Raw genomic sequence first — 26,824 nt, 5'->3', positions numbered from 1 at the left:
TTTTCTATTGCAGAAGCAATCAAGAGCCCGTGCATAAGGTGCTCATAAAAGAAAAATGATGAAACACACACACACACACACACACACACACACACACAAAGGACAACTAAATTCCAGTCAAGATTACTACTTCATGCAATTCCCGACATTCAGGAATGTTTTTCTGCTTTATAATTACTCCTGACAGATGAACCTACACAAATGACATAGAAAACAAATAGCTGCCACATAGGTCTTATGGTCACCCCTTTGGCATCTAGCGTAGTCTCAGTCATGGCCTCTTTTCAGTGTGAATATACTGTCTAGTGTTTTTACTCTCATGTGTACGTTTTAACTGACAAACAATTGAAGCATTTTATGGGCATTTGCAAGGCAGAAACTTCCATTTTAAGGTAGCACCTGTTGGAATAGTTTAACGTGTAATTTCCAGTCTTCGCGTAACCATTCAGCTATATTATTATATCGCTCAAGAACCAGGGGAAGATTGTCTATAGTCAACAATACTGTGGAAATTATACTGCAGAAGTCTAAAACCTTGGGCTACAATAGCTCTGCCTTCATTAGGGGGATGACTGGGGTGTCTTGGGCGGAAACCTCGTTACCGCTGCTCTTTGCAGGCGGATTGTGGTGTGACTTTGGGAAGGAGCTTCTTTAAACTTTATATTCAATTTGCTTCCTGCTGTGCTGATGGGACAGCCACCTCAGGCAGCATTTTTTTTTGCTGTTGTTGCTCTGTGACATAAGTTCTCCATAGAGTCTCAATGTTAGTTTGTGCTGCTTCTGCTGTAGAGAAACTGGGTGCCTGAGAGATGGGGGAAAGATAATGCGGAGTTTAAGGTAGGGGTGACAGTGCACTCATTGGTGTGACACTACTGTCCTGAAGTCTGAGATCTTGAAAGGTAGCAGAAGTCAGAGAGGAATGAAAATGGGATATGAATTTTACAGCTTTGAGGATTTTTTAAAAATACTTTTCAGACTAACAAATATCCCTAGTTAGAAAAATTGCCCACACTGGGTATTTTGGAAGAAAATAAGTGTTGCAGCATGGAAGAACAAAAAGATACATCTTACTCTAAAGTTGGGCCAAAGACTTTGAGCCTCAGTTAAACTTGAGGCTCCTGATTCCGCTTGGTGGCTAATCCCAGGTCTCCAGAACTTGGGCACATTTGAGAAAACTTTATGAGGGGCAAGAACTCTTGGTGTAGTATAAGAAACCTTCAGCCTCATTCATTCTAAAGCCAAAAAAAAAAAAAAAAAAAAAAAAAAAAAAAAAAAAAAAAAAAAAAAAAAAAGCCAGGATCAAAAGTAAGTGTTTTAGTTAGAAGAGATGACAGAGGCTCTGGTTAGTCAACAAAATGATGGACTGGGTATTAGGAATATCTTGTACCTCACTGGTACAATTAGGAATAAGTATGCTCTAACTGTATTTTGAGAGAAAAGTTTTACTTTAACAGGAAGAGTGATATGTAGGAGGAGCTAAGTGGGAAGGAGTACTGAGAGGAAGAGATGGAACAAGGAGAGAAGATGAAGGAGAGGAGAAGCTAGGTGATGAGAGAGAGAAAGAGAGAGGGGGCATGGAGGCAGATGTTCACATGTCTCCACCAGTCCAAGATAGTTTTTATATCTAGGTTGGGTATTGGGTTACGCTTCTGATTGAGCATTACCAAACTTATAAATCCTTTGATTAACATTTTAAAAAATTGTATAAAAGCAAAAAGGAAAGGGGGGGCATGGGACGGGTTTTCTAGGGAGGGGAAATGGGGAAAGGGGATGGATGGCATCTTAAGTGTAAATAAAATATAAAATAAAATTAAAAAAAATAAAAATAAAAAAAAAAGAAACCTTCAGCCCAATATCACATGTTTAGTAATGACAGTCATCTGTACAAATACTGGCCAGAGGAGAGCACCTAGAAAGATACATAGGCAAATTAGATTACAGACTCCTCGGATCCAAGATGGAGCGCTCAGATTTAAAAGCAGCGAATGTGAACTCTTTAACAATGGTGCCATTTTTGGTATATTTTAAAAAGTGGTTGAAAGATCAAGGGTAAACTTAAAAGTTATGGTTTTTAAATAGCAACAAATTAGTGTCCTAGGGGACTGGACCTAAGCAAAATGTTCCCCTTTACCCAGCTTTCTAGTCAGCAAGAGCCTTGGACCTTTTGTGAATATTATCATTTCTTCTTCACACCAGCGCAGCAGAAGACACTATGGGTACCCCATGGCATAAGTGCTCCTCACTTTTCAGTGGTAGACAGTACAGTATTTCCCTTTCCCAAGCTAGTCAGCTTGTACCAAGAAAATGAAAGTGACTTGGTCAAATGACCGTGACGACAAACTAAGTCTCATGACCCTCCTGTGGGCTCTGCTCGCCACTGGATGGTGATCTCTTTGAAATCTTACTGCGTGCGGACAGCTTTGTGTGCTTGACTAGGTCATTCCTTACTTTCACGTGGACATTAGCTATTCCTTTTCCCTCGATAAGAAAATGATTTTTGTTTTTCTACAGTAACATCGAGTGGCTAATGAATTCTTTGTAAATATAAGCCGGCTGCTCAAAACAGCTCCTTTTGGGTGCATATATGTGTATATGTGCATGTTCATGTGTGTATGGGTGTGAGTGCGGGTGCGCATGTATGGCGGAGGTCAGAGGTCAACCTCAGATTACATTTCTCAGGCACAACTACCATTTCTTTGTGGCAGGATCTCTGATTGGCCTGGACTTGGCTGAGCAGGATGGGCTTGTGCCAGGGATGACCCTCCCTCTCTAGTGCTGGGATCGCAAGCCTGGCTCTTTGTGTGAGTGCTGGGAATCGAACACAGGGCTAGTTGCTTACGCACCAAATACTTTCCTAACTGAGGCATCTATTCAGCTTCTCAAAGTAACTCTTGAGTTAAATGTATCTTGGGCTTTAATCAAGGACCTGAATGTAACCCTCATTTCTTCCATGTTGTATATCCCCTCCATCTCTCTGTAACATTTTATAGACCAATTGGATAAGGTGTATATAGGGAAAGAAAAGATACAACTTGGAAAGTATGTGCTTCTTGCAACTGAGGGTTTATAAAAAAAAAAAAAACATATTAGAGTCATGGAATACAGAGGCAAGGTTAATGGAGTAATGAAGGAGGGTGGCAAGATCACAGAAAATAAAGAAGCCACCCATGAGCCTCAAGCCCCTGTGTGTAAATGGGCACGGCACACATGCATAACATCAGGGAAGCAGGCACCCGGAAATCCCACAGTTGGCATCCCAGCCTCTGTCACTTAGCTGTGTGGTCTTGAGCAAATTACTTAAGCTCCCTAAGCTTTGGCTTCTTCCTCAGAAAACTGTGGGCAGTCCCAGCCCCCTAGAACAAGACAAATGAGAGAATTACATATAAAAAAAAATCAACCCACACATGGTGCATTCCAAGTCTTCAAAAATGGCAGCTGTTATATTTTTTTTGTTGTTGTTGTTGTTGAGTAAACCATTTGTTGAGTGTTCAGTCTTTGAGGGTGGTATGTAAAAACCAAGTCAAGGCAAGAAACAGAACTTCTGCTTCCTGGGGATAAAGGGAAACAAACCACACTCTCTCTTTGTTATTAGTGTCATGCCCCCAACAGGAGAAAATTCACGAACAGCACAATTTGGTGATACGGGGTCCACATTGGTGACACCAAGGCCTTGCAAGCTCTTTTTGTTTCCCTCAAGTGATGAGGCATATTCCATTTTGGTTGAAATCGATTAGAAACTTATCTGCTGTGAAGGGTTAATGGTCTGTTGTCTTTTCTCTTATTGTCTATGGACTCTTTCCTTTTCCCATCTGCCTTTGCTCTTCCTCTCTCTCTCTCTCTCTCTCTCTCTCTCTCTCTCTCTCTCTCTCTCTCTCTCTCTCTCTCTCTCTCTCCATCATGCAGAAGAGATTAAAATCCCTAATTCCTTTCCCACCTTTTGTAAACTCCCCATCCTCTCTGCCTCTGTACCACTAAGGACACATTTCGGTTGCATGTGTCAGCTTGCGTGCGTCAGTAGATCCTAAAGTATGAGTTGGCTGATGCGAGGTCTTTATTTTTAGAATTTGGAAGCTGCCTTCAGCAGCTGGCTAGGGAGCCCAGGCTCTGGATATGTCTGCAGCAAAGAACAGTTTCCACGTCTATCTCCAGGGATCACAGGTGGGGCTTCTGGACACTTGTCCTCAGAATCTCAGTTGGCTGGGTAACTCCCTCCATGACAACAGGCTTAACTTCTCACCTCAGGAAGAAACTGGCTTAGGAAAGGCCTCTGAGGAGGAGACTTGCTCTTGTTTAGCCACTGACCTAAGCAGTGTACATGCATCCTTTAACATCTGGGTTTTCCTTCTGAAGGTTGTGTGTGATGCGTAGATATTAAACAAAACGATACATTCACAACACTAAGAGTACATAGCAACATCAATAAATAGTAGTTAATATTATCTAACTAATATCAATGTTATCAGGTTCCAGTTTTATGCTTTTGTATTTAAAGTACAAGCAGAATATTCTGCCCAGTGACTGCTCAATGAATCCCGAGAGGACTCAACATCCTACCTACTTTTCTGTATTTCCAGTAGGTTAAAGGAGATTTAGCATTTTTTGAGATCTTTGTTTAGATTCATGTATTTTACTGATGAGATATTATGTAATGTAATGTGTGTCAAATATGTAACACATTCTCTTTCTGAACTTTAAGGAATTCGATTTCTGAAATATTTCTAACCCTGATGGGCCTAAGTGAAGAAATTATGACTTAGAGATGGGAAGACGTGTGTGACTTAATGTTCTGCCCATCTGCTTATTGGAGAGGTTCATTGAAATGTGAAGGGCAGGTGTGAGCTCCCTTTGGCATATATGGAACTGCTTGTGCAGGGGAGTTGCCTTCCCATGTGACAATAAGTGGCTGAGTCCCCGTGTTCTCTCTAACCCTTTTCCTGCTGTTCATGAGTTGTTGAAAGAGCAACTAATCCTGTCCGCACAGAAGAGGGGACTGCTGAAGTGGGGTGTAGGTAATGGCTCAGTGTCCTAATGCTGCAAATAGCCAGAGAAAGGGAGGCGTCATCAGTACCTCTTACCTTGGGATCTGAGAGTCATGGAGATTAGGCTGCCTCTTGCTATAACTTAACTCTGTCAAGGCTCTGCATGAGAACAAAAGAAAAAGAAGTGTTGACAGGCATTTCAGGTACTGTGAGAACTTTCCCCTTTATTTCTCTGTCCTCAGTTTGTGAATGCAGAGGATATCAAACACTAATAGAAAAGCAAAACATTAACTGCTTTTCCTCTAATTCAGACTTGCAAAAAGTAGAAACCAGATTTGATGCTGATTGCCGATCCTCCCAGCTTCTGATCTTCCAGTGTGGATGTGCACATGGCTTCATTATACCAGAAGCTCTGCCACCCTGGCCAGAGAGACACTCAGGAGTGGCAATTTAAATGGAATGATAATTGGTTTTTATTTTTTTATTTTACTGATAATTTTTCCTTTAGTCATTCTAGGATGCATATTTTGGCAAAAATTGCTTAAAATATATTTAAAATCAAGTTCCTCACTTTCTTAAAAGAATGGCACAATCTCCCATCATTTAAAATGCTCCAACAGAGTTCTTTGAAGAATTACAAATCTCTGGAAATTTCTCAGATAATATTGCCCTACACCTGGAACACAGACCCATTTGGAAGTGGTAATTTGGTCCCCAAAGGGCCCTTCAGCCTCTGCCCTGACTGCTGGCCCTGTTCAACTGTCCAGGAATAAAGCCCAAGATAAATGGGTCTGGATTTATGCAGAGTCGTTTAGAGCCTCAGCCGACCCTCGTCTTTCTTGTGGACAATGCACTTGCAGAAGCATTTTAAGTTTGAAGCATCCTTTCCCCACCTGATTTTGTGATTTCTGGTCCTTCCTCCTCCACACCTTTTCAGATCCTCTATTGGAAGGCTGATGAACCTTGGCCTCAGCCAAGGATTAAGTGAGCAGGTTCTTCATGTAATAAATCTAAAGACATATTAAAAGCAAGGCACAGGGATTTCCCATGTGTTTTGGGGGGATTTATAAGTGCCAAAGGCTAAACAACTTACAAGAGAAGTGAAATTGCCCCCTTTTCCAACCTGGCCATGTTCTAATATTGTGACATCTCTTAGAATTAAGCTGGCTTACTAAGTAGAAACATGTAATGTAATTGAAAATGCACAGCACAGAGAGGAATTCTCAATACCGTGATGTCCTGTTGTGAAGATTACACTGATTTACAAGGAATGGCTTCTCTCCTAATCTCAGCTGGGCAAGACCTAGAGTGAGACTTTTATAACCAGGGAGTGAGAAGGAAAAGGCTTACTAATATATAGTCCCCAAATTGAATATAAATTTGGGCTTGGTGGTTGAGCAAGCCACTCATTTCTCAAAAACAATGTAACAATGAAAACATTTTTAGTCTATTTTGACAGGTGGATTTCCAAAGCAGTCAGGCATTCTCTGTCAGAAATGTTGGGGGGCTGGAGTGGGGGGGGGAGCTGGATTATGGAGGAATAATGAAAATGACTGTGAGGTACACAGGGTAAATACCTTAGGATGTAAAGTCGGTTCGCAAGGATCAGCCGGGGAGCACGTGTCTGGCCAGGGGAAATGAAGCCACAGGAAGTGCTTTATGTACAAAGCAGAGGGATGAGGCAAAGGGTTCTGGGATGACTGCAGAGGCAGAAAAATCACCAGGGCTTGGTATTCGAGGAGAGTAAAAAATAAGAAGAGAAATTTTCTTCCTTCCTTTCCTCGCCCTCCCTCCCTCCCTCCCTCCCTCCCTCCCTCCCTCCCTCCTTTCCTTCTTCTATTGTGCTTAAAAACAAAACCAAACCAATTACATTGTGTGTGTGTGTGTGTGTGTGTGTGTGTGTGTGTGTGTGCATTCATGTGTGCATTTCATGGTACCTTTTGTGGAGGTCAGAGGACAACTTGCAGGAATGGGTTCTCTGCACCCATGTGGGTCCTTGGGATCCAACTCCAGGCTTGGTGGTGGGTGCCTTCGCCTTCTGAGCTGCCTTGCCAGCCTTTACGGTATTATCTTCACACTTGCCATTTCACTTCCTTCCTTCATCCCCTTCCATCACCTTGTCAGGAAAAATCATACCTGATCAGGGAGGTACATTTTGAGAGTTTGTTTACACATTCTGTAAGCAGCCCCCAAACCTAGCTACTCTGTTTTAAGTGGCATGTTGATTTCTCGACTCCAACTTTTCCTGTCTTACATGTGAAATTGTATCAGAACATGCATACTGATGCTGCATTCAATCAGATGCAGGTGAAAGAGCTGAATTCTGGGATATCAAGCCTGTTAATGTGTATTTAGGGTCACACAGGGGCCATATGGAGATGGAGATGGAGGGTGATGAGCCCCAGTTTGTTATCCAGCCCTCATAACTGGTGATAGAGTCAACGAGAGCTCTGCTGAAGTAGACGTGAAATGCTGCTCTTGGGCGAACCCAAGCCAGTTGGCAGACACAAACAAATTAATGAATTAATTAGAGTGAAAAAAAGAGCCAGTTTTGATCTCTGCTTCCTTTGCTTTTCCTTGAGATCAGAAGAATGAAAAATGGAATCCCTGGTCCATAGCAATTGGAAGGATAGTTGGCTATTCATCCTATTGCCAAGAAGAATTGGCTGAGCCAAGAGGTGGCTAATTACCATGTGTGCACACATGTATCAACACACATCACATACGCATACATAAACAGATATACATGCATATGCACAAATACAAACACACAAATATAGACACACACAGAGAAAGAGAAAGACACACACACAGAGAGAGAGAGGGGGGGAGAGAGAGAGAGAGAGAGAGAGAGAGAGAGAGAGAGAGAGAGAGAGAGAGATGCCTGGGACTGTGATGGCCTTGACGGCCTTGACTGACAGGGCTTTAGCACCAAGTTCACTCCTACCCTGAAGGAAGGAACAGGACGCTGCTAGGGAGAGCTACTTTGTGCTTTCAGGGAAGTGAAGACAAGGGGAACCATGTGTATCCTATGCCAATATAAAAGAACAAGGGCTTTTCTGCCATGGAGCAGCGTCTTTCCAGCCTACTCCTCCCGGAAGTGAATTTAGTTGCTCAGAAGCCTCCACATCTAGGTTTCTGACCTCAGATGCCATCAAAACAGAGATGGGATATTTTCAAACCAATAACACACAGTGAAGCAGATAGGAGAGAGACACGGAGTTGAATAACACCCCACACAAGAACAGAGGCCAAATAAATAACACTCAATAGCAAGTACTCACAGGAGGGAGGCTTTGGTGTCTCCTGATTTTAGAATATTTGGGGATGCTTTAGTGTCAGAGAAACTAAGGCAGCCGTCGCTGATGAACTGGCTTCCTGAATGATGGAAAGTCTTCCTTGTGTGTCCAAGAGTTAAGGTGTTTTATTTGTGGGTTTTTTTTTTTTTTTTTTTTTCTGCTCTCAGCAGTAAAGCAGCAAGAGAACAAGAATAGGACTTTGAAGGACCAGAATAAGAAAGATGCTAGCTCAGGATACAGTGCAAGAATGACTATAATGATCTGGGAAATTGTGGCATGAAGATTTGGCTGCAAGGGGGTAAACCGGATACCTTCAGAGCTTACTAAACGTTATTTTTAAATGTTAAGTAGAAAACCTACACCCCAAAGAGGGATCCATCTCCAGCTAAGGGGGAGAAGAGAGGCTCTCAGCTGTAGTAGGTACAACTCTTATGTAGTTGACACCCGGCTTTACAGCAGGGGGAGGAGGAGGGACGAAAAACAAAGGCCACTGACAAAATGAAAAGTATAAATAGACGTACCAAATAAACAGTAACCTGGGGGACATTATGGTAACAGAGAGCTTAGGTAGCATCTCCATTTGTAACAGTGAAGGAGAAATGACTGAGGCGTGAGATAAAGTTACAGCACCCAGTGGTTTAGATAGGGAAAGAAGTGAAACGTGAAAGATGAACAGGCCCCGTAAGAAGTCTGCACGGCCTGGCTCTGTGAGAGTGTCGAGTAGCTGTGTGCTAACTGCCAGGGGGAGGTACTTTTTTTTTTTTTTTTTAATGAGTTAGGGAATGTAGATCATCTTTGACTTTCCTTGTAAGAAGTTGTAGTTATTGAATAAAGACATTGTGGCAGAATTTCACAAGTGAGATATTTCAAAAACATTTAAGTCTTGGGACAGAGGCTTGGCACTTGCCTAGACTCCGTGAGGCTTTGGGTTGGATCCCCAAACAAACAATTAATAAACATTTAGAGGGACAAAAAAAAAACAATATTGCTCTCTCCTTTGTTAATGTCCTTTGACACTTTGGGCTTTGTACATATGATTTTGCTTAACTCACTGCAGGGTTTAGGAAGAGAGGACAGCATTAGATACAGCGATGAGAGCAGACCAGAGAGGGTGGGATGAGGACTCCAGAGCTGCTGATTTTGCTCATTCCATCTTCTTACAAGTTCTCTCAAGTGCTCTGCTTCTTATTGGCAAAATGGGACATCTGAAAACCAATCGTTACGGTCCTTCTTCTGTGACTCCTCGGCCACGCAGCTTCACGAATGACTTAGAGCAGCAAAGACTCAGCTCCTCCCCTCTTGGTTCAGCATCCCGATTCCCTTAGAACCACTGCTTCTGTAGTTTCCTGTTCATGTCTGACGCTCAAATACTTCTCTCCTTAAATGTTTCAGTGTACAAAGTTAGGTGCTAGAGAAGCCCGTAGGACTTATAAGGATTGGTTTTTTAAAAAATGTTAACCTCAGTGGGACCTGGAGATGTGGCTCAGCAGTTAAGACCTCAGTTTTTCTCTTATGAAGGGACCAGTTTTGGTTTCTAGCACACACACACACACCTTGAATGGATCACCACTGCTTGTGACTGCAAACCCACCTGATCTGATCTTCTGGCCTCCAGATATTCACAGCTACATACACATGCAATTAAAAATAACAAAAATGGATCTTAAGAAGAAAAATCTAGCCCCAAGCAAGACAATATGAATGTATTCATGAAAGGCCTAGTTAAAATCTATTCTTAGAAGAATTTTAGAGGATTCCCCCCACCCCTGGCCCTGGCATACTCCTGTTGAGTGCTTCTGGTGTCCAGAAATATCAAGTGTTAGAGTTGACATTTCAGAATACTGGTGGTGTTGGAAGTTATGGGACAGGGGATTAGTTTGGATGACAGTATGAATAGGGGTTTCTTAGTGGGGTACATACTGGGAAAAAGACCCTAGTGTTGTCAGAAGGAATGTGATGACAAGAGACGTGAGTGAGATGAGAGGACGGAGCAACGAGAATTATTCAGTGTACCTGAGCAGAGACAGAGGGGCAAGCTCTTGCCATGTTAGTTGGAAAGATGCTATATTTATTACAAGCAGGAAGAGGAAAATCTAGTAGAGAGGGGATAGGAGATCCTCAGCTTGAGGTGGGGGTGGGTTTTCCTGTGATAGTGGAGGCCTGGGGAGGACTTTATTATGGGAGGGACAAAGGAGGAGATGAGGGAGGATTGGCAGGCGCCCCCAAGAGGAAATTCATATAAAGACACATATCAGACTCTGTTCAGTATTTATTTCCCAACTGCAGAGTTTTCTCTTCTATTGAAAATATATCAGAAACAGCTCTCCAATCTTTAACATAATTTGCCAATTTTACTAGGGTCTGGTGCAAGTATATGTTTTACATTGAAGAGGTATAGTTTTAGGAAATATTTTCTTGCCAACTTGCTGAACAAATCCCAGCCTATCTATCGAGTGTAAAAGCTTGCTACAGCTCTGTAGATTTATTACTGAGATGACTATACACTGTGCTCACATTCTGGCCTCTTAGGAATGCACCAGACTTTCTCTGAGAACAATCTGGCCCAGTTACATTTTATTACCCATCATACACACTGCCATAGTCAATACTCTGATATTTTTTTTTATTTTAACTCCAGCATCGAATCCACATTCTACACACACATCACACATCACACACCACACACACACACGCACACACACTAAAACTGAATTTTAAGAGCCTCCTTAATTTCCTCACCAGCTGCGAATAATGGAAAAAGAACTTAGCCGCAGTACCTGCCAATATGCGTTGCTTTTTGCAGCTGTCTTTCGTGATCAAATAAATAATTTGTAAGATATGTATGACACAAAAGGATGTGACTTCTGCAGAGCCCTCACCTGCCAGCATTCCTCCATGTGGTCTGATCTACAGACATAAGCAGAGGAAATGACCTTTCTTCTGTTTCCCCTGGAAACAGAGAGCCAGGCTGCAAGGTTAATCACTGAAATTTTGCAATTCTGATGGAGGCAAAACAGAAATCAGGCCTCACCTGGGCTGCTGGAAATTTGTTGGCAAACTTTTTAGAGCTCAAGGTGAGTGTTTCTTCTGGTCTGAATCAGGAATGGGAAATACTTTCAATGTATTGTTCAAAACCAGATTTCCCGCTGAAGCGAATCGTACTATGTGATATATAAAAAATCTGTAGCAATCACTTCAGGATGCTGAGTTGGAGGGAAAATAAATAGAGGTGTGTAAACGGAGTCTCCACATGCAGAGCGATTCACCAGGAAGACTTGTAGAATCTGGCCAGAGTGAAACTATCCATTAACCACATGCTTTTCTTAAGAATGTTCTGGAAAAACTGATAAGGATGATGCAATCTAAGGTGATGCATATAAAAATAGGTAATAATCACTTTTGATGAACAGAATACTCCAGAGTAGAGCTTTTAGCACAACATTTATTAATTCTAGTCTGGGGACCGGGCAGCAAGCATTACAGGCATGGAGACCCTAAGTCCAATCAGAGGATGACAAAAATATTGGAACCTGTTTTTAGACTCTAATGTAGTTTAGCTGTATAAACCTGGCAGGGGGTGTTTCTAGGGTCAGAGACTTTGTACGATTTTTGTGAAGCTCTCTCTGTACAGGCTAAGCCTTGAGAATATTTCTCAAATCGAAATACAACAAATGTTCTTAGAAGTCTAGTGAAAGTTATAAGAAAAGGAACCTAACACTTGCTCATTCATTGAAAGAGAATTCATTAAGATCCAGCTTGATTTTTGAGGTCCTTGTGTCAGAAGGAAAGGAAACACTTGAAACTAGGATCTTTGAAAGATCTGGGTTTCTATGCGTACAGTGAGCACCTGCCCTTTCCTGCCCTCCCCCCCGTGTGTGTGTGTGTGTGTGTGTGTGTGTGTGTGTGTCTATTTCTGTCTCTGCCTTTCCCTCCCCAGCCCTTGCTGTTAATACCAACTTTGTTTTTGTCTAAAGGTTTGTTATCTTGTCTGTGTTTTGTAATTTTAAAACTCTTTTCTTGGGACTGGGGAGATGGCTCAGTGGGCATGAGGGCACTTCTGGAAGCCTGGTACTGTCAGTGCCAGAGTCATGAGGCTCACTGGAGCTTACTGGCCCACAGCCCCAGTCCAGGTTCACAGAGAGACCCTGACTCAAAGGAATCATGTGGGAAGTGATAAAGAATGACACTCATAGTCTACCCATGGCCTCTGCAAAAATCATGTGTGCACACACTACCTTCCTCCCACACATTCATTTTCTCCAAGTGGTTAGAATTGTCCTAAATTCTAGTTTTCTAACAGAGAAGGAACAATGTCTTAAGTGGCTATTAGTCCAAGATGAAATCCTTTTTATTTTAAAAGAGAAACACAGGCACCCTTTCTTGCAATCAGTTGAAAAGAAACACACTGGAATTGAGCTCTATAAAATGATAACAACCCTCCAATACCTGTGAGTCTGCAGAGAGATGCTTTAATGGAAGGCCTGAAGCTGTGAATTTTTTTGGACCCAAATAGAGCAATGCAAAGCAAATGCCCATCCATCCATCTTGGAGTATTAGACTTCAGACATAGCATGGGATTTGTCAGTTATTGATGGAGATTGCTGGAAGACACGGAGCACTTGGCTTCAGACCAGCCCTTGATTTGCCAATGCAGTCAACGTCTGTTAGCTTTCTAAAACTTGTGGTGTAGCCGCTAGTCCACACTACTCTCCCGGTGTGATATGTGGGTGACAGAAATACTTCAAGTTGTGGCTTTTCTTATTAGTAGGCAACATAGGAACAGTTGTATCCTTGACAATGATGTAGGGGCATCAGGTGTTTGCTGCGCCTCTTTTAAGGATTAGAATGAGAGAATGCCAGCCATTGCCTTTATATCCATAAGGAGTGGAACACTGCCAGCAAGGCCAGGCTCCTTCCTTCTCCCTGCCTGGGAGCCATCTCCTTCCCACAGTGCTTGGAGCAGGGTTGGGGGAGTCATGGCGAGGGTACAGGTGGAGAAGAAGTTTCAGTCAACATGTTGTGTAGGAGATGCACCATATTCAATGGCATGTGACTTGACATTTTGCTATGCTGGGAACAGAAAGATAAAGATAAAGATAAAGATAAAGATAAAGATAAAGATAAAGATAAAGATAAAGATAAAGATAAAGATGTATGTGTAACACCACAGCAGAGAATAATACTGGAGTCCTTGGCATGGCAGACTGGGTTCAACTCCTAGCTCTGCCTTACAGACACTCAACATTCACATGAATTACTCAGCATGGCGGGCCCTGTGAAGAAGCCAGAATCCTCCCACTGAGCAGGAATGAAGATTTGATGAGCAGGTGGGAAAAAGCGAGCTGAGAGTCTGTTCCATTGCAGAGGTTTAGTGAACCCGAGTTAACATGTGTTTGCCTATACCATTTCTGTTCTTCACAGTGCTTTGATGTGTGTCTTATTTAGCTGATCCCAGATCCACCAGCCCGCCAGCTTGATCAGCTCAGACCTTGAGTGTCACCTATGTCTTAGCCTGTTATCGCTCATCTGTATTGCTGTCTTACCACATCTTACTTTTGATTCGGTTCTCTTTCTTCTTGATCCTCCATCTTATTCATTCTCCCAATGGTGGCTATTAACTCAATAGTCCCCTCTTACTTTTATGTGGCCCTATTTTAATATGTCTGCACAGGGCAGCCAGAAGTCTGTGTCCTGCAACTTGCATACACCTTCCAGTTGAACTTCGAAGCATGAGTCCCTTTGTAGTCAGTTCTGGCTCACTACTCCTTAGCATCCCCAATGAAGGCACAGAGCTGGCCTCCAGCCACCTCAGCTAGCTTTATCCAGTATGCCTCTCCGTCTTCTTTCTTCCCTCAAACATCGTGATTTATGAGAGAGACAAACAGCGTCTTGTGAAGGTGATGTCTGAGGGCCAGGTCACTGTGTCTGGATCTGCACTCTCATAATGAGTAGCTGGGACTCAGTTTCTCATCTTTTTAGTGTATTTGTGTGTGTGTGTGTGGGGGGGGGGAGCAGTTTGTGCGTGTGACTGTAGATACCTACCAAAACCTTCAGCTTTGGCTCATCTAGAGCTGGAGGTAAAGACTTTCCTGTTAAGCTGCCCAACTTTCCTGTTAGGAGCCAAACTCAGGTTCTCTGTGAGAGAAGTACACTTTTAAAATCTGAGTCCAGTTTCTAAACCTTTTGAATAATAAGGCTAGTTGGTTTGCTTTTTAGCAGACAGTAATTAATGAATAGTTATAAACTGTTAAAATATTCCCTGTATGTAGTAAAAAATTAATATAAAATTATGTAATTGCTACTATTGTTCCCATTAATTCTTAGAATTTGGTTCAGAGATTCTCTCTCTCTCTCTCTCTCTCTCTCTCTCTCTCTCTCTCTCTCTCTCTCATGTGTGTGTGTGTGTGTGTGTGTTGATGATCAAGCCCCAGGCCTTACATACATCAGACAAGTTCCTTACCACATCTCTAACCCCAATTTAATTCCATTACTGTGATTTCTCTGATGGATACATGATCTCTTCCCCCCTGGAGGTTGGCTGGCTCTGCCTCTGGGACGGTCCCCTTCTCCTCTGCCTTCTCTGTAAGAGCATTCTTTCTCAGCTCTCTAGCTGTATGTCTATCTTTCCTCCACTCAAAGGGGCATCACGTTTGCTTCCATAACACACACACACACACACACACACACACACACACACACAGAGAGAGAGAGAGAGAGAGAGAGAGAGAGAGAGAGAGAGAGAGAGAGAGAGAGGCACGCAAGCACACACAAATGCAAGCATATGAATACAGAACACCTGGGAGGTAGAGGCAGGATGATTAGGAGCTCAAGGCCAGCTTTGGCTGCATCAGGACCACCTCCCACTCCACCCCACCTGATATGCTCACCAAATTAATATCTCCAGCACCAAGCCTAGTGCTTGGCAAGTAGTTTGTGCTAAATATGTGCTTGTCAAATGCATTATCTTCATTACACAGATAAGAGAAGCAAGATAAAAATAATTTGAGAAGTTTATTAAAAGTGTTTAAGGAACTCACTAGACTCACGTTTCTCATTTGCCAAACAAGTAAAGCCAGATACATGGTAGGAGGGGCGCAACCTGTTACCTGGCTGCCTTTTCAGCCTTTGCTCATTCTGCTACCCCAGGATGACTCTTAGCAAACGGAAAGGCTGGCACTGCCCATTTTCTTGCCTTGGAACCACTTTCTTCTTCGAACCAGAGCTAACATCTGGAAACACCACAGCAGCTATTGAGACTTTGGGAGAAGGAAATGTTAGCAAGTAACAGTGTCATGTCACTCACAGATGCGCTGGACTCTTGCTGACTTCTGAACAGGAGGATGCTGGGAAAAGAGAGAGGCTACATGTGTGAAGGAAAGTTAAGGTAGCAAGAAGATGCCTGGTTCCCAAGTTGCCAGTGAGACACCCACATGCTCTCTAGCTTTTTCTCCTGCTGAGATGATGTATTGATGCCCTTTCAGTTGGGGAAGTATCTGTGAACACCTGCAATGAAGGGCTGAATCTTCCTTTTTCTGTCCTGGGTCCTTGCATGGCGTTTGAGAGGAGTGAGCATGGCCGTAGCCATAGATGAACACACAGGCTTTGGAATCAGAGGAATCCCAAGCTTCTTACCACACAGCCTGCCAAAGCCTTGGCTTTCCCAGGCATAAAATAGGGTTCAAGACTGTTCTAGGATTGTTGAGGGGATTACAGACTGCAGCGCTTGTGGGACAGCGTGCACAGCTCTTAGAAGTGGTTTCAGTGAACCTTCTAAGGAATGCTGCCAACTCCTGTGAGCGCAGCCGGTGCCTTTTAGGCTGGGAGTACTCAGCAGGACGTGGTTTTTGTTAACTGCTCACATTACCCAAGCCCGTGTTTATTTCTACTGAGATATATGTATAGGTTCAGGTAAATGTGCCTAAAACTGAAGAGGTAAAAGAAAAAATAGGAATTCCCCCTTTTTATAGATCTTGGATGTGCATATACACAGTGCATGTTAAAAATGAATGTCCTATTCTCTTGGGTACACATCTCCTCTTTCTGTGTATCTATGTGTATACGCACATGTGCACACACATACACATATTACACACAGGACTGTCCATTTATCTTTTTTTTTTTTTCCTTTTCCAACATCACTCACATTCTTTGGAGGAGAACAGTGACTGATAAAATCCATGGTGGTCATTGCAGATATTGGACATCATGGAGGACCGCCTTCCCTGCTGTAAATAATAGCAACAATAGTGAAAGAATAAAGAAAAATAAAGAATAGTAGAAGAAGAAATAATAGAGAAAGCAAAGACAGGCAGGCTGAGTTGGATTCTCTTTAAGGGTCTATGTCATGACCCTTAGGATGAAAAAGTTTCTAACAGAGCCGGGCAGTGGTGGCACACGCCTTTAATCCCAGCACTTGGGAGGCAGAGGCAGGTGGATTTCTGAGTTCGAGGCCAGCCTGGTCTACAGAGTGAGTTCCAGGACAGCCAGGGCTACACAGAGAAACCCTGTCTCGAAAAACCAAAAAAAAAAAAAAAAAAAAAAAGTTTCTAACCGCCATGCAGAGCCATACATAAGCAGTGGAGTCCGTGACATCTGAGGGTGGACTTATGTGTAATGCTAGGCGGTTGATAGTGTGTAACACAACAACCCGCCTTTCTCTATGGACATACCTATGCTGGCAAGACCTCTTAGTGGAGAAGCTATGTCAGGGGACCACTATCTTCATAGTCCAAAAATCAATCGTTTCTCTATGAATTATTGAGTTGTTTGCATTACTTTCCTGTTCCTTTTTATTAGAAGGGTGCATGGTGGCAATCAAGGCAAATAGATTTTTTTCTTCTTCTTTCTCCTTTACAAAACTTTATGTACTTTTTCATCTTATATCGTCATAAAAGAATGAAAGCAACTACTTCTCTCCACACAGCTCTTTTCCAGCTTACGCCTTCAGATACTTGGAGTGAACTCACCGCGGACTGCTGCGTCCTGAGCTCCGAGCTTATTGCAATCCAAACTATGTGGCAGGCTCTAGGAATTCTAACTTGTTTTAAGGAGAAAAACACTCACTTTTCCCGTGACAATGAGCGTGACGTTTGCATGCCTGCATCCAGTATTGTCTCCTGGCTTTTACTCCAAACGAAGAGACAACTAAGTGAACATTTCTTGCTCTTGTGTAAATAGATGGATTCATGGCGTCAAGTGAATGCCAAGCCTGCTTGAAATGTTAACTCCCTTATAGGGTTTTGAGTTTCTCTTATTTTTGATAAATGGACCAATCTGGCAATAAAATCCTTGCACAGTAGGTTAATAATGTCATAGCTGAACTGTGAAATAGTAATGTGTGTACCATCCTTCAGCAAACAATAATCTTTGAAGCCTGATAAATCTATTCCCAGCCCAATTGCGTGTTCATTGTTACCCAGGACTCTGTCTTTGCAAACACAAAGAGGTTCTGTGGCATGCATTTTTAAGCAGAAGCGACCAGGGAGTCAGGGAGACACAGGCATGCAGAGCCTGTGGAGACAGGTGGAGAGGACTGCTTCCTTTCCAGCTTTGAGTTCTTTTTGCTGCCCCCAGTGTCCAAAGTCTATCCTCCTGTGTTGTTGGTACCAGAGGATGCTGGGGCCACCTCCGTGTCCCTGGGGAACCGGGATCACTTATGTGCTGCCGCAGGTACTTGAAAGATTGGGACGAAGGAAGCAAAAATCTCCCCACCCAGGGCCTTCAGTCTCTATCGATCGCTTACTAGCAAGCCAGGTTTGGTCTATTTAGCCCAAATCCCTAATGACAAGAGAAGATGAGGGGAGACACCTCCTGATGCCGGCGCCGTGCAGAGCTGGGAATATAGAACCTGGCAAACACCTGCAGGCTTCAGACAGCCAGCAGCTCGGGCAGAAAGCCCGCAGAACATTTCAGCACCCGGGCTGCTAAACAAAAGGCAGCCAAATTCCCTCCTTGTATTAAAACTGAGGAGGAGAGAGGCCCTGCTCACCCCCATCTGGGACCAGCTCAGGGTAAAATTGATACTGTGCTAGTAGGAAGGAGAGCAGCAGCCTAAATCAGGGCTGATTTTCAGGGGAGTATTTAAGCTTCAAAATAGAGGTAGCTTGGGGCAGTGGGCATAAACTTGACAAACAGGCTACTTTAGACCTGTCTGACTGTATCAGCATAATAGGGCAATGAAGCTTTTATTCATTCAAAGAAAGGTTGGGTTTGATTGGCAGGGCAGCCCGCTTGAACGTGAGTGGTTCCTTCCCTCCCCAACACACCACAGCTATCAATTACCATTTTGAATACGAAGTGTTTCTAATGTAAAATAATGCCAACCTCTGCCTCTGCCCTCAGGCCAGAAAGCTTCTTTGTGTTATTTATTCCCAGTCTGGTCTGAACCTTCCTCTCTTCTCTGGCTCTTTTTTTTTTTTTCCCCTACCCCCTTTTCTTTCCTTTCAGTATCTAAATGATGTAACATCTCCGACAGAAGTGAGGTTCATGCAGAAAAACCTTCCTGCTCTTCATTTTAATCAATAACCTCCTGGGTGAGTGACATTTCCACCTTGGTAATTTAAAATCAGAAGACCTGGGGATGTCCATGCTTGTGAATCACCCTGGGTTCCAGGAACAAAGGAGGCATTTTTGTGTTTTTGTAATTTCCCCATTCGCTGTACAAACAACTGGGCTCTGAAGCTAACTTCGTTTAGCAGTCAACTTCTGTCTAGAAAAATGCGCACCGCCGAGCCAACCGCCGGGCTTATTTACATCAGCAAGTGATTTGTCTAAGCTGCCATCTGTTGGCCAGTTAGCTATTTTAATTTGATGCTGGGGACATTACCTGACTTTGTATATTCCATTTTGATCTGCACCGTGTTTGAGAAATATTTGAAAATGACTCTAAAGGAGAAGACTTTTGAAGGATCCCACTGAACAAATATGTACATATGTTAAAGCCATGCTGGGCTGGAGTGTGGGAACAGGCGAGTGCGTTGTGGAGACAGAGTTGGCTAATCATCTCTGTGGGCAAACTGACAGTACATCCTCTAGAATTCCTTTCCCTCTCATTCCCAGCAGATCCTCTCAGTTGCCCATCATTCAGATGCTTCCCCACAGTCCCAAAGTGACCGTTTCTAGGTGTCTATGTTTATAACCCTTGTGAGCAAGTGTAGGATGCTAAAGGCAGCACAGTGGAATAGCCATCTGCAAGGGCCCAAAGTTCCAGTGTGGCTCCAACTTGTTCTTCTGCCTTTCCATCATTAATCTCTCTCAGCTCACCCCAGTACGTTAACAGTGAGTACTTATCCAGACCCTCTAAAGCAGGATGCAGCGAAGTTTGAAAATTTCTTTTTGATTCTCCATGTTGTCTTTCATATAATATTCCCTTCTGTATAACTTCTTTTTGTGGGTTCTTGTGATATTGGTGTTTTCCCCCTAACATCCATCAGATAAAAGTATTTTCACTTTGACTTGGCCTTACTGCCATCCAGACTCCTGGCTACACTGGTCTGACACCAGCATCTCCTTGGGCTAACATTCTTATACACACTGTGTACAACTGAGGGATAGCCGTCCACAGCAGAGACACATAGGCACCTCTGGGTTGCACACTTCCCATTGTGACAGCACAGAAGTGCCAACTACCCTATTCCAGACATCCATGCCAAAACATCTAGTCCACAGACAGGGACAGATCTGATGCTAACCCGGGCAGAGTGGACAATAGGCAGGCACCAGGAAAGAGCGAGTAAAGAGATGTAAACAAGCTGAAGAAAGCTGGAGTTATGCTTTCAACCGCCATAAGTTGGAGATTTTCTCCTCCTGTTTATTGTACTTGAAAAATATGTGAATCTGCTCAAAGTAGTGAATGTGGAAATATATGATCTAAAGAAAATGTGAGCTTTATTTTTCTCCCTGAAAAATGCAAGCAGGGAAGGGACCCACAAGACCCCTGTCCACACAGGAGTGTAGGAACAGAGAATGAGATTAGGTGAGATACAGCACTCACTCAGGGGTAGTGATCTGTGATAGAATATGGTCACACGTTTGTTTTGCTGTTATGGAACGTCAATACCAGAAACCAGTATCTTGGTTGGAGATAGCTCTCAGAGAAATGGACATTGAGTTTGGAAGGTAACAGACTCTGTGCTCTAACCAGCATCCCTTGGCCAATCCTTGAGGTCCTTTGTTTTTCCAAATCTTTCAAAACCTAGAGAGGTTCAAACTTTTCACTGCTATCAATTGAAAAGAACTTTAAGACAACAACAATAACAACAACAAAACTGCATAACACCAAAAAAACCCACCTTTTATTTGCATACTCAATTTGTTAGTGTTTTCTGGGTATTCTTCTACTTGCAAATCTGCTTAAACTTCTCCTGTGAGCATTGGGTACCTTTCGTGGTTAGGTTAGTGAAAGAGCCTGCAGGTTGGGCTCAGTTTGGGTTCCATAAACTAAATCACTTTGGGGTTATATGTCCTTTTCCAGTGAAGTTCGGGATATGCTTTTCTATTTTATGCTGGCCTTACAGACATCATCAGGAACCACTATTTCCAAAGCAAGACACGGCAGACAGAAAGAACCGCTTTCCTAATTATTCTGATGAGGCTTCCTGAGTATTAGTAGAAAGAGATTCCATGAAACTTTTTCACTGTCGTCTCCAAATTTAGTACTTCCAGTCTAGCACAGGCCCAAAGAGGTTATCCAAATATAATACCAATTGGAAAGGTGCTCATGTTCTCTCTCTCTCTCTCTCTCTCTCTCTCTCTCTCTCTCTCTCTCTCTCTCTCTGGTATTTATAAATTACTGTCATAAACTAGAGTCACCAAAATGTCTCTTTAAAGAGAGAGCAGTCGATCAGTAATAAAATAATTTAGTCTATTTTTTATGAAGCAATAATATTTTTTGAACAGTCCACTGAATGCCTTCTAAGTTGCCTGGGTGCCTAAAGGGCTTACAACATTCTTCCGTGGAGATAAATAAGCTGTCAATTCATGATGAGGAAAATCAAACCCACAGTGTTGATCTTGGCTGGGATGCCTGGTCAAGTATGAGAGAAAATGTTGCGGAGATGTAGCTGAGCCCATGTGTTAGCAGTTAGCACTCCAGTGCCACAATGAGGCTCTGCTAGTCTTTTCAAAAGATAAACATTGCTGTCAAAATAAGGAAAGGGGAAGATTAACCCGTTCAGGTACACGTAAATAATAAATGACATTCCAGCTCCCTGGAGTCCCCATGCAGAAAAAAAAGCCAAGGTCCAGAGAGTGGCTTTTATTGGCTTACCTGAATTTCTTTTTCTTGATGCCTTCTGGAGCCAGCCATGGGAAGAAAAGGAGGAGGCTCTAAAGTAAACATAGGTGCAGCAGCAGAGTAGCAGTGTGCTCAAGTGGAGGATGAGACTTCATGGGGGTGCATGCCCAAAGCCCATTGGTCGGCTGGGGTCCTTACACTTCTACAATGTAACCGTGTGTCTTATACAATGTAACAGTGTGTCTCTCTGGTCTGCTGGGGGTCCTTACACTTCTACAATGTAACCGTGTGTCTTATACAATGTAACAGTGTGTCTCTCTGAGCCACGCACGTTTTCAAGTACTAGCCTAAAAAAAAATCAGCAAAGAGGATAATTTAGTGTAGATTAAACTGGAGTGTTATCATAAAAGGCTTGCAGATGTCATTCTCAGGAAAATCCACTGCAGAGAAAGGAAGAGTAGGGAGGGCATTTTTATACTGAACTTCAGCTAGGGACCTTTTCCTCTGGTTGCCCTGGGAACTTTGGGTCCAGAAGGTACCTTGAGTGGCTCAGAACTTTTCAAATGGAATTATAAGCTAATGCCAAGTATTTGATTCTGGAGCATGTTATTTTCTGAAATGTTTGTGGTATATGTTGGAGGAGCTCCCACCCCTTTCAAATTTGTTCTCAGAAGTCTGTAAAGGGACAGGCACAAAGACAGAAGGTTCAAGAGTGTCCTATGTCTTCTATAAGACTCAATGGTTTTATGTCCATTGAAAGGGTCCTGTGTTCATGACCATGAAAAGAATCCAATAGCTAAGACCAAAGGAAAGGATTCTAATATAGCCTTGGGGTCCCCTCCAAGGGAGGGACCTTGGGACTGGGGGTGGGAGTTATACTAATCTATCTAAGCCTTAGTTTCTTCATTTTAAAATGGGAACAGTCAGTTCTTATCTATTAGAGGCACTGGGGATTGAAGGAGACAGTGCTTGCAAAGTCCCACACCATCTTATTTGAAGCTAACAATATATGTATTTGGTCTTGTTACTAATTTTTCTCTTGCTCTCTATGGCATTACACTTTGTATTATTATCAGGCCTACTGTTTTACATGGTCCAGTGCTTCTGAATATGCTGGTGGGCTATTAGTATTCTTGCTGTTGTTATTTTTTTTTTCAGAGAGTCTTCTAATCTGCAAAATGAGGTGATTGGGCTGGATGATCCCTATGGTTTCTGTCTGTCTAGACTGCCTTAAATGTCATTCTTCCTCTTGTGATTGAGTAAAAACACACAAAATCCTACCAAGAGTATCGTGAACTTGGGAGTTCTCCTGACAGGAAGCTGAGCAAAAGCTTTAAAGTTCCAGGATTGTGCTAAAATGGACTCAAAGTGAAGGTGCTCTTGTTTCTGAACACGGATTTGATCCAGGGTTTTAGGAAGGAGTCAGGTGACAATGGATAGAGGGGAGATGAATACAAATCTCTGTAAGATTCAAATGCTTAGTAGCTTCTGTTCAGATAGCAGAAGCACGCCACAGGCAAAAATCAGGACATGAATTTGTATGTTCCTATCCCACTCTCCCTGGGCTGTGCACAGTCATGGTTACAGACTCAGGACTCTGAACACTGTGATTTCTTAGTAGTATATGATGGCTGGCTTGTGCCTTTAAATGTAGTAGCTTGTTTGCTTAGGCTTGTGGTTCAGAGATATTTGTTTTGCCTTATACATGTAGTGAAGGCTGGGATTATAGGTATTTCTCTAGTGGTAATTAGAATGAAATGTAGATTTATACAAAGGAAGTTTGCAAGTAGGATGTGTTCTTGCTTAAGAGGCATTGGTTTCAGTTTCAATTGGTGCCATAAAACTTGGTGCTTCTTTGTAGAGTCCACTTGGAGAAGTTGGGTTTTGTTTTGTTTTTTTTTTTTGCACATGGAATTTTCCTGCACAAATTTGGGTTAAAAAATGGCTTGTCTTCCTGCTTCAAGCCTTCAGACCTTATTGGCAAAGCGCTGCCTTCATTCTTCTGCCTTTGGAATTTTAGAAATAAATTCGAATGGAAAAGACATGGCTCTCAGCGTTGTGTGTGTATATGTGTGAAATAAAGATGTCCAAAGGATCAAGGAGAAGCCATATCTATGAATACAGTTTGGCCAGAACTCCCTGGTGTGTGTGTGTGTGTGTGTGTGTGTGTGTGTGTGCATGTGTGTGTGTTGTTGTTGTTCATCGCTCCATGATTCATTCTGAGGGCTGTTTTAGCCTTCATAAAATATTCATGCTAGTTGTGCATGGTTCTATAATTGCCATCTCAGGCCTTGAATTATTTATACGTTGTACTGTTCACATAGTCTCATTTACTGATAGAGGAGATATCGCCACACAAGAGGATCCCAAACACTCTGAGGCCTGTTACTTTGCATTAAGTAGTGGAATTATATTACGGTAGGTGTAAAATGCTGGCCTTTTTTTCCTCTTCTCCCATTAATATATCATTTTTGTATTTATAATATGCTAATTGTCAGGCGGCTGTTAAACCTCATAATTCCTGCTGAGTTCCTGCAAAAAAAAAAAAATCAAGATGTAGTTGAGATGATTTAGTTTCTGATCTGAGAATGATTGTTCTAGGAAAAAAACAAAAAAAGAAGAAAAACAAAACCAATGTCTCTACACACAGCACAATTTATTGAAATGATGCATGAGTTTACACGTGTACCTGAGCGCTTTTGTTTTGTATTATTGATCAGTTCCTGCATCTCGGTGTTAACCAACATGCGGTTGGCTTCTGTAGGTGCTCTGAGGAGCTTTGCATGCTCCCTGTCCCTAATTAAGCACCATCTCCACTCAGCTGCATGGCAGTTTCTCTGTAGCATTTGTCTTCTTTATCTTTCCTCCCGGTTCCTCTGCCTGTACCTTTATTCCTCATACACCCCACTATTTTGAGATTTATCTGAGGGTGGGACTATCTTGTAGCTGCAATACTTAACTTCTCTCTCTCTCTCTCTCTCTCTCTCTCTCTGCTTTCAAAAGTTCACGTTGATGGTGAATAGCCACAAAACCCTGACCTACCCCTGTGTATACTTCTCTACTATTTCACTGACATTTGAAGAAAGGGAAATAGAACATTTAATGCTGTGCAGGACTTCCTGATGGTATGGTTTGGCTTTCTCCTCTAGAAACGGAAACCATGTATTTTGTGATGGCTTCTAACTCCTTCCAAGTCAGATCTCTTTCCATCTCCCCTCCCTGGACAGATTGAAATTCTCCCTCTGGCTGCTCCCCCTCTGTATAAGGTGTGTGTATTCCTTGTACTACCAGCCAAAAGGCTGCTTGCTGCCAGAGTGTGGTGTGATGTTGGGCTGGTGGCCGGATGGTTTTCAGTTGTATCTGTAGGTGAGTTAGAGTATGTTTAGAGTGGGAAATGATGTTTCTTCTCCCTTTACTTCCTGAGTGCTGGGATTACAGCATGAACTACCGTGCCTGGTTTCTTGTGGGGCTGGTGATCTAACCCAGACCTGCATGAATACTGCGGAAAACATCCAATGAGCTGAATTCCAGTCCCTAAAGCCCAAGGAGATGAATTCTAGGAGACTTCTAGTCTCCCAGGTGCATGGCGAATGTTGTAAGAGCTCAACACATACCCATTGTATTGACTGAAATCATGCTAGGTACTCTCTGACTTACTAGTGTATCCTAAAACGTGTATTCAGAAAACTAAAGTGTGATTTAAGATGAAGTAAGACTGGTATCTCCTGCAAAGTAAATGCTATGTCTATTTAATAAATTGTAAGACAATTACAATAATTAAAAATTATTAAATTAACAATAAATTAAAATAAATTAGTAATAAAATAAATTAATAATAAATAAAAGACATAATAAATTATGTCTTTAAATAAATTGTGTGGCTCTTAGCAGCTAGTGAAAATTCACTTGACCAGAGTGCGCTAAGCGGGATTTCAAATTCATAATCATATGACTTTTTGTGTGTTCTTGTTTCCTTATGTCTTCTCACTGAGTCAGAAGAGACTGAGACCTTTCTACTAGAATACACAGATGCGTTCTGTCTAAAGGCAGAGGCAAATTCAAGGCCACCTTGGGGCTGGGTTGACTACCTGTCCACCTGGTCTGGCTCCTTGTTACTGTCTGTTTTGGTGACACTATTAGGTTGTGAGGCACTTTGTTTTTTAATTCTCTCAGCCAGTGTTCTGCAATTCCAGTGACTCTGCACCTGCTCGGATAATGATGTGTCTGCCCCCAGGCTCTCATCCACACACGCTGAGTGTTCCAAGCCAGTGTCTGTGCTTTCTTCAAGTTCAGTTTCAGAGAGGTGAACTGGGTACATCACTGTGAGAAGAGTCCTGAGCCAGGAGGACAGAGTTGAGGATAGGCAGTGGTCCAGCCCTGCCTATCCTCAACTGTTTGCTGTATCATCAAGCAAATCCATCCAGCAAATTCAACTCCTTCCTCTTTGGCTACAGAAAGGCATAGGATGGAGATTCTGTGCTCTAACATTTTGTGTGGCTACTTCCTCCTGTTAGGACCTGTGGAGATGGGTTTCAGAGCCTTTGCCAGGGACCTGGTGAAGCTCACATCCGATCTTCATTGATTTAAACAAGGCAGCTTGTTAAGGGTGTTTTATTCTTCCTCTAGATTTTTGAGCATCCGCCTCAGCTACTCCTTAGCTGTTTCTAACTATTATAACTGTTCTTCATGTTATTTTTATGTAATTATCTCGCTAATGGCAGTGGTTCTAATGCAAGTATGTGGCATTTTTCTAAGGGGATCCAAATGTAAAAATGTGACCACAATGGTACTGAGCAATAACAGTGGGGGATGGTCAGGAGGAACTGCCATTTTTACACAGAACTTTTAAGTATCTGGTATTTGGTTTTGATGCATTAACTTCCTGCAGCCATGTACATGTCAGAAGATGAACCTCTGGATGTCAAACTCTCTCGTGTGTAAAGTCTATTAGGAGAAGTGATAGAAGTCATTGCTTCAAATACTCTGTACACGTTTGGCTTAAGAATGAGTTGTCCCTGGGCTGGAAAGATGGTTCAGTGGGTACAGCACTTGGTATGCAACCATGAGGACTTGCAGTCATACTTCCAGCACTGGGCCAGAACATTTGACCTGGTGACATGAGCCTGCCATCCTATTCTACCTCTGTCTTCCATGTATGCACACACAGATGTGCCCACCTGCATACACACACACACACACACACACACACACACACACACACACACACTTTGAAAGAGTTGTCTCTCCTGCTTCAGGCTCTTCTGCCCTGTTTACTTGATGAATCTTTCATCCGTAGGCCTCAGTTCTGCCCT

At 42.7% G+C, this 26,824-nt stretch overlaps 1 protein-coding gene across 11 annotated transcripts in view; it reads left to right on the top strand.

The window, feature by feature from the left end:
• Ebf1 (EBF transcription factor 1) overlaps positions 1-26,824 on the top strand; it is a 387,708-nt gene that overhangs the window by 196,180 nt on the left and 164,704 nt on the right. The window lies entirely within an intron of this gene.

Source organism: Arvicanthis niloticus, chromosome 6, assembly GCF_011762505.2.
Source record: "Arvicanthis niloticus isolate mArvNil1 chromosome 6, mArvNil1.pat.X, whole genome shotgun sequence".
Lineage (NCBI taxonomy): Eukaryota > Metazoa > Chordata > Mammalia > Rodentia > Muridae > Arvicanthis > Arvicanthis niloticus.
The sequence above is the reverse complement of the archived record's forward strand: the minus strand, read 5'-3'. Positions and strand labels throughout refer to the sequence as shown.